The 8,531-nt window shown below is 41.6% G+C and overlaps 1 long non-coding RNA gene across 1 annotated transcript; it reads right to left on the reverse strand.

The window, feature by feature from the left end:
• Positions 1 to 3,570: 3,570 nt before the first annotated feature.
• LOC120324304 lies at positions 3,571 to 6,464 on the reverse strand. Its single transcript, XR_005565509.1, has 3 exons — positions 6,102 to 6,464; positions 4,338 to 4,552; positions 3,571 to 3,839 (listed from the first exon to the last, which is right to left on the reverse strand). It is a non-coding gene; the product is annotated as an uncharacterized LOC120324304 (long non-coding RNA).
• Between the last annotated feature and the right edge of the window lie 2,067 nt (positions 6,465 to 8,531).

The following is an 8,531-nucleotide window of genomic DNA, read 5'->3' on the forward strand; positions in this document are numbered from 1 at the left end:
GTCTGCAAAGCAGGATGTTAAACGCTGCAGAGCTGCTTCTGTGTGGGCAACAAGGGCGGCGTCATCAGCATAAAGCAGCTCCCGGACAAGATGGTTTAAGGTCTTAGTGTGGGCCTTCAGTCGCCTTAGATTGAATAGGCTTCCATCAGTACGGTATCGAATGTAGATACCGTCCTGATCATTGAGGTCTGCTGTGGCCCTTTGGAGCATCATGCTAAAGAAGACTGTGAATAGGGTAGGAGCGAGAACGCAGCCTTGTTTCACACCATTCTTAATTAAAAAGGGCTCAGAAAGTGTGTTGCCATATCTGACTTGGCCATGCTGATCCTCATGGAGTGAGATGATCATTTTGAGGAATTTAGGGGGACAACCTAAACGTTCCAAAATCTGCCACAGACCTTTTCTGCTCACAGTGTCAAAAGCCTTGGTGAGGTCGACAAAGGTTACATAGAGACCTTTGTTCTGTTCCCTACACTTCTCTTGCAGTTGTCTGAGGACAAATACCATGTCTGTGGTGCTCCTGTTGGCTCTGAAACCACACTGACTTTCAGGAAGGATACCTTCTGCTATAGTGGGTATTAGTCTGTTCAAGAGTATTCTTGCCAGGATTTTGCCAGCAATGGAGAGCAGAGTAATACCACGATAGTTTGAGCAGTCAGATTTAATTCCTTTCTTCTTATACAAGGTGATGATGACTGCATCACGAAGGTCAGATGGTAGTTCGCCGAGTTCCCAACAGCGCACCACGAACTCATGGAATTTGGTGTGGAGTGCAGGGCCCCCATGTTTCCAGATTTCAGGTGGAATTCCATCAATCCCAGCTGCCTTGCCGATTTTCACCTGCTGTATGGCCTTGAGGGTTTCTCCTAAAGTGGGGGCAGTATCCAATTCATACTTTACTGGTTGTTGTGTGATGGACTGAATTGCTGAGTCTTGGACTGTGCGGTTGGTACTGAATAGAGTCTGAAAGTGTTCAGACCATCGATTCAGAATGGAGGTTTTATCTGTCAGAAGTGTTTGACCATCAGCACTGAGTAGAGGGCTTTGTACCTGGTATGTAGGCCCGTATGCTGTTTTCAAGGCCTCATAGAAACCTCTGTGATCACCTGTATCTGCGCATAATTGAGTTTTTTCAGCTAGATCAATCCACCATTTGTTCTGGATGTCACGGAGTTTCTGTTGGAGTTTGCTGCACGCAAGACGAAGGCTGTTTTTCTTGCGTGACAGGATGGCAGTGCAAGGTGTGCTTGGTGGGCGGTTCTCTTCTTCCTCAACAAGTCTTGGATTTCTTGGTTGTTTTCGTCAAACCAATCCTTGTTCTTCTTGAGGGAGAACCCTAAGGATTCTTCGGAGGATTGCAGGATGCTGTTTTTAATATGATGCCAGATTGTTTCAGGAGAGGAATCTGCAGAAACTGTTATCGAGGGAATGTTATCGAGCTTAGTTTGAAGGTTTGCCTGGAAACTGACTCTTACTGTGGCTGATTGGAGATTGTTAACTTGGAGTTTTCTCCTTGGGATGCTGCCCCTTTTTGGTTTGATTTTGATCTTGAAATTGCTTCCTTAACTAGTGCCCTTGTATATTTGTCACATGCTCACTGAGCTGCAATTGCGGAGCAAAGCTGCCTGAGCCTGACAGGAACTATGGAATTGGTGAGCACCAAAGGCACTGCTTCATGTATCCCTGAAATAATTCTATTAACCTCTCATTTCAGAACAGTTGATACTTGGCCTGGCTGAGTGAGCCAAAACTATTTATGAACTGAGTTCAGTGATATTCTTATAAAGCAACAGCTGGGTTGCTGCAAGACAAGCTGAGCAATCAGCCAGTTCTGACCAAAATTTAAAGCCACGCTCATCAGCACATCTGGAGCAAGAATCTCTGATATGCTGGAGTTGGAAACTTTCAAAGTTTAGAGACTATCGGCCTTTCTATTCAGGTCATGAGGGGAGTCTTGAAGAGAAGATTCTACTGTTACTACTACCACCACCACAACTACTACTACTACTACTACAACTACAACTACTACTGCTAGCATTCATTACTTGTTACTTAGATTTCCTGGATCAAGAGCAAGCTTTAGGTTTCCGCTCAAGTGAGGTGATATTAATATCACCTTTTTCTAGTCACTGGTATTTTGGGACAGTTCATCTACTTCATATGTTACTTTTTTTCATTGATTCAATTTTAAAATATTTTATTTTTTTTTACTTTGAAATAGTCCTGAAGTTGTCTTTCCACTGTCATTTCTTTTCCTGCACTGTAACACTTAAACCCTACTTATTTGCAATGTCCCCATTATAAATTTAAAACAACACTTTTTCATGGAGAATAAGCCTTCATATCTGTAGAAGTTTAACTACTTCATTTTATGTCACTTGACTGACTTTTTTGAATATAATTTTTTTATGCTGTAAACAAATTCAAACTTGGGGCTAGCAGTACTTTTAATGTCATCCTGGCATGACAAATTCAAAGTAATTGAATTTGTTGCAACTGACAGTTAGCATGATACCACATTTGCCATGATGTGTCAGCACTACCTTATCTGCCTAATAGAGCTTCTGATCTTCAGATTACAGCAGTTGCTTCTTACTATTGATACAACTGCCTTCCACGCACAGCCTACCATGTACAATCCAATAAACATTTATAAATACTAATTCCACTTTTCCTTTGTTAAGGGCACAAAACTGCTTGCTCAAAACACAGAAAGGCACAAATAACTTGTCTCGAGGTTATTGCTCGATGCTGATTTCTGTAGTCATTTTGAAACATCAGAGGAACATTTTGCCCCCGCGCTTGCCATTTGTTCTGTAAACTGGTGTGTTCTTGTCCCTCCCTGACCTCCTCTCTGCCCCCAGGTCTTTATCTGTTATCTTCATTAGGATCTCTTTGGTTTCTAACAGCACTGGCAAGAAAAGATACACTGCTACTGCTCTATGAGGTCTTTAAGGAGTATCAAGTACATTGTCAAGGTAGAAAGACAAACTGGGAAGTCTTCGGTGTGTTTTCACTTGGGAAATCGAGGACAACGAGAGACTCCAGGGGCACATCAGCCAGAAGACTTACAGAAAGAAAGTATACTAACTCCACGACAACAGGTCACTGAAACCACCAGACTGGGACAAACAGCAGAAATAAACCTCTTCTTCCCTTCCACTCCTCGAAGGTATGTGCAGGGAAAGGAATCTGTGTGAGATGAAGTGTTCCAGAACTGTAAACAGCACTGGATGTCTCGCCTTTGGTTCCTCCTGCAGTGAAGATGGAGCAAGTCCAAAACTACAACCAGCTGAGGTGGATCAGTTTCCATGGGGTGTGCAGTTTCCATCTCTAATCCTTGGCAGTATCTACTGGGTTGGCAAAGGTGCACAAATTTCAGGGAAGAACAAAGGTAGCCCTGGTAGAACGAAAAATGCTTATGATTTTAGGCAGTCATCCCCATCATAATGGGATGCTCCCAAATGATAAGAAGGAAAAAGTTCACATTTTTCCTCTCTGTATTGATCATCAGTGACTTACAAATTTAGCTTTTGTCCTCAATATGTAAGGACACAATTCTGCCACACGTGTTCTCTGTGAAATTATTGCTCACAAAGAATCCCAGACTGAAATATTTAGTGCCTTTAATGATTAATTCCTGATAATATGGGTAGAACTAGATCATCTTAAAGGCCTTTTCCAACCTGAACGATTCTATGACTCTGTCCTGTGAATTTTCCAAAGAATTAACTGTGTGTAGAAACATATCTCTAAGTGTGATGCAGAAAGTCTGAGCACAGAATAGTCTTTGCTCAAATCAGTCCGTCAAGCTCCTTGCCAATATTCCTGGTAACCTGCTAACAATAAAACATATATTAAGTAATAGACTAAAAAATATAATAAGCTATAGATTAAGAAATAGCCCTACAACAAGCACTCAGTAATAGGTACCATGGCAAACTAATGCACCATACACCTAAATGCTACACCTAAATACTGAAAGACTCAGCCTTGTTATGGCTGAGGATGGATAATCCTCACAAGGATTCTGAAAAGCAGTACAAATATTTCTCATTATCTCTAGGTTTGACATCACTTTTTAACAGTGCAACAGCCTTATTAAGCTGAATCTCCCTGGGTTTTTTTCTGAGACACCCACCACTACAAAAACAGCAGGAGGGAACTGTGTTTCCTGTAAGTCTAAACACTGTACAGAGTTAACAGGAAACAAGAGACAGCGAAGAGATTTAGTATAAAGGGAGATGGCTCTTTCCTTTTCATGTGGACCACAGTGTTGTCAGCCAAACATCAGATCATCCTGATTTCCCTGCTCCAGAGTATATTAAGACATTTACCAAGAAAAATCTCTTTCATTTTAGGCAACTATCAGCTGCTTCAGTTTGCATTAATGTATTTTCCGTGTGCTTTATAAAAGCTTCTTTTCAAATTATCTTTCTTCTTGGGGAAAAAAAAAAAGAAAAAGAGAAGACTGGCCCATGAGTAGACACCATGTTGGAGAACTCCTGGGTGTTTGTCATCTTTTCATGTCACTGAGTATCCCTCAGTTCTCCTGCAAGAGAAGGACAGAGTCTGAGCTCTCTGCATTGCTCCATCTTTTGGGTTTTTTATACTATTGCCACAATTGCTCTACACATTCAATAATGCAAATTTTTTTCCTTTGTTTCAAGCTTTCTTAATAAGAAAAATTCTCTGACATCTCAAATGATGTGCTTTGCGCTTGAATCATTATTTAAGACAGGATTACTTTAATATATAGATTTTTTCTTTCACTTTCATTTATGATAGGGCTATGAGAGTTAATACTTGTTCAAGCTTTAAGCACTATTTTTATGTAATGAAAACAAGGGTATAAATAAAAATAAAATCAGCTGTCATTTCTCACCTTAAAACCAAAAAAAAAAAAAAAGGGTAGTCATCAAATACCAGGTTTCTGTACCTATAGAATACCTGTATTCCCTGACATTCTGGAATTCCTGAAGCATTAAGCACAGGAATAAAGATAATGCATCTATACATGTAACAGTAACACTGAAATTTCAGTATTGTTCTATGCAGTTTTCCTAATATAACCCACTGCCTTCTTTGCTTCTTTGACCACCATTGCACATTGAGCAGATGTTATCATTGAGCTTTCTCCAGTGAGGCTCAGGTCTTCCTCCAGAGTCATTACAGCTAATTTATAACCCATCAAGGTATATGAAAAATTCAGATGGTTCCTCCCAGTGTTAAGAGGTCTTCCAGAAGCAATGCCTTTGGAATTCATCTGAGAACAGAACTGACATTATCTGATATTTCAGTGCCACATTGCCAGCAGCTGTTTAATATTTTCATATATGCCATTTACCCTGACTAGAACATTAGGCTTACACTTTTATGGTCTAATTACATAGGCTTATGTTTTGATTTTTTTAATATTTCAAGGTAGTCATTCTCCCATAGGATCTGTTCTATTACTAAACTGATGTCACTTCAGTACCTTCCTACAAACTAAAACTGAGACATTTAAAGTGCTGTAACAAATTCTGAAGTAATTTCAAAGAAAGAAACCAAAGTACTTAGTTTCTGGCAAATCACAGATATACTGAAGTCTAGCTATCAAGACAAATATTGGAAAATATAGCATGAGCCACATGAGGTCATGTAGGGTTCTTCTAAATTAATGAAGGCAAAAGGGGTATTTATGAAGTAAACAGTCATCCCCATGAGAATAATTGTCTCAGTTTAACGAGACAGAAGTGTTTGCTAAGGATGGCAGGATATCAGGAAAACCAAACTCCTCCCTCTAAGCAATTGTAACTCTGAAATTAAGAGACTCCAGTGGAAAAGGTGTGAAAAAGAAAAATAACAGCTCTTTACAAAAGAACACACGTGTATAGGTAACACAGCAAAAGAAAACAACAGTCCCGCTCCCAAACTCCCACCGAAACCACTCCCGTCCTTTTCGCCTTCCGGCGCAGTTTCTGACCGCGGCCAGCAGGGGGCGCTGCTGGGCCCTGGCCCCGCGCCTGTGGGGCCCGGCGGGGGCGGCGGCCGGGCGGGCCCACGGAGGGGGAAGGGGGAAGGGAGGAGGGGGAGGGCGATTCCTCCTGTGCACTCACTCTGTTAAAGGCTCCGGCTGGAACTCCCCTTCCTCGTCAGCGGGTGTAAACTGCCACTGGCACGGAGAAGGAGTTGGGGGGGAAGAACAGCCCTTCCCCTCAAAAGTTCCTCTGCAGATTGGTACCGGCTTTTCCGATGAAATCCGAGGCAGGTCCGGGCCGTGGGCAGAACAGGGCGTGAGGGGACGGAGGCGAGCCGGGGCCAAAAGCAGCTAGGTGACGGCCAAAAGCAGGGTGACCCGCAGAGCTCTTTCTCTTCACACACCCCCTCCCTAAGTCCGGCACAAAAGTGAAGCCTCCTCCCCAGAGGAAGGAAAAAAAAATAAGAAATAAAAAATAAAAACAAAAGCTCACCTCCCCCCACAGTCTACTGAAGCCATTAGCTTGGAATGTGGGGCTTTTGTGTGTGTGCTCACTCTAGCCATCTCCTCCCGCCGGCAGCCTCTCCAGCAGCCCCTCTGCTCTCACCTTTCTTTCACAGTGGTAAAGGGGAAAAAAAATTCCAAGCAGGGTTCTTTTTTTTTTTCTTTAAAACAAGAAAACCTATGTCAATGATGAAAGAAGGATTCCCAGGAATGGTTTTGGGAGAGCTGATGAGCATGTGTAACACAAAATCCAGAGTCTGGAAGATGGGAGATGACAGGCAGGCTCCTAGCAGAGCTCAGCAGGTTGGAATAGGATTTCTTGGTTGATAATTCGTCATATTTTGTGTAATGGGGAAAGAGGTCAAGGTTGGTGCTCAGTGAAAGCTGAAGAAGTGCATAGTGTCCAGTTAAAAAATATGGCCTCAATTCGCTGGGTTTCCACTCCCCATAACCACTCAATGTTAGTCCAGTGGCCGATGCTTTCAGGTTAAAAAAATTTAGTTTCCTTCTGTGACTGTGAGAGAAAAACCACTGGAGCTCTGTCCTTCTTGTCGTATCCATTCCATGGATAATAATTAAACATAAATGATTAAACATCCACCAGAAAAACACCAGCATTCAGGTGTTTCACCCAAATACTGGGTGAGTCAGGCAAGTTTTCTGTCTTTCAGTGACAACCACTAAAACTGGAAAATGAAGGCAGATTCACACCTGGCTCTGTGCTATGTGCATGGGTGCAACTGGTTTTATCAATGCACTGTGATTGTTCTGACACTGTAATGCTCCTCTTTTCCATGAAATACTTTAGCAGTTGGTGAGAACAGACATGTGACTTGTGTCTGCTGTGGTGAGAACACTTGTCTGAGAGGTGTGAAAGCTTAATTATTTATTCAAAGCAGTAGGGCTTCATGGGAGACTTGAGAAGATTCTTCTCCCTCCTCTCCCCTTTCTCTCCAAAGCACATTACAGATATTCATCAGGGAAATGCAGATTCACATCCTTCAGGGAATAAGAGAACTCCATCTGAGCAGTTCCTCTAACCCAGCAGCACTCGGGTTATAAGTGACACCTCCACCTGATGACTTTAACCCACATTTCTTTCTTATTTTTGTAAGACATATTTGCACTCCATAAAGTTGTTTTGAGAATACAGAGCTTTTTTCTCCAAGAAAAAAAATGTGACAGATTATGTCTTCATTTACCATGACTTGTTTTTTGCTCTCATACCCATATAAGAAGTCAAATTTAACCCTACCACTACTCATTCTTCTTCTACCCTCTCCCATTAAACTAGCAGAACTGTCTGCAGTTTTATTAATCACAATTAAAATCTGCTAAAATATATAGAATTTACAATCAAAAACAATTTTTATGGATAGAAAAAAAGACACTTTGTAAACTCCATGTTATTTACATGAAGCAGATCAATAACAGGGAGCAAACAAGTGGTTGTTCTGGGTTCAGCTGTGAAAGTATGGGGGGAAAAAAGTGGACCCAGAGTTTTTGCAATCCAAGTAACTGCAAAGAATAATTCTAGGATCTGCAGAAAAAGTCATGAAGGATGCCTGTGAAAAGCCTTAAGGTATGCAAACATTAAACACCATTTTTAACGGCAATTTGCATTACATACTCCTTCTATTCAATTTGTACACAAAATGTTAGTAAAGTGACAGCACGTGCAGAGGGAGAAGGGAAAAGGGGGGGTAACTTCAGCACTGTATCAATTATTTAGTAACCACTAAAGGGAACAAAAGAGAGAAGAGGAAGTGGTAGTAAAATCTCTCTGACTGATAGTGAAGTGCATCATGTTTGTTGCTCATTAGTATTTCTCATCATACCCTCCAGGGTGAACCTAAGACAGCACCCAAACTTGGAAAAGCCTCAAACATTATTGTCTAAAATTTGCTATCTGACATAAAGCAGGAGCTTAATTGCAGCTTTGAATTTCTAGAAGGAGTATTCCAGGCATTTGTTGTTAGAGGGAGATGATGTCCACCCACACAGATACCCATGCCAGGGATGGACATGTAGCACTGTCTCAGAACACCCTTCTTCAGATGTTGGA

The sequence above is a fragment of the Pipra filicauda genome, unplaced genomic scaffold (assembly GCF_003945595.2).
Source record: "Pipra filicauda isolate LSUMZ 115617 unplaced genomic scaffold, ASM394559v2 scaffold489_size442543_pilon, whole genome shotgun sequence".
Taxonomy (NCBI): Eukaryota; Metazoa; Chordata; class Aves; order Passeriformes; family Pipridae; genus Pipra; species Pipra filicauda.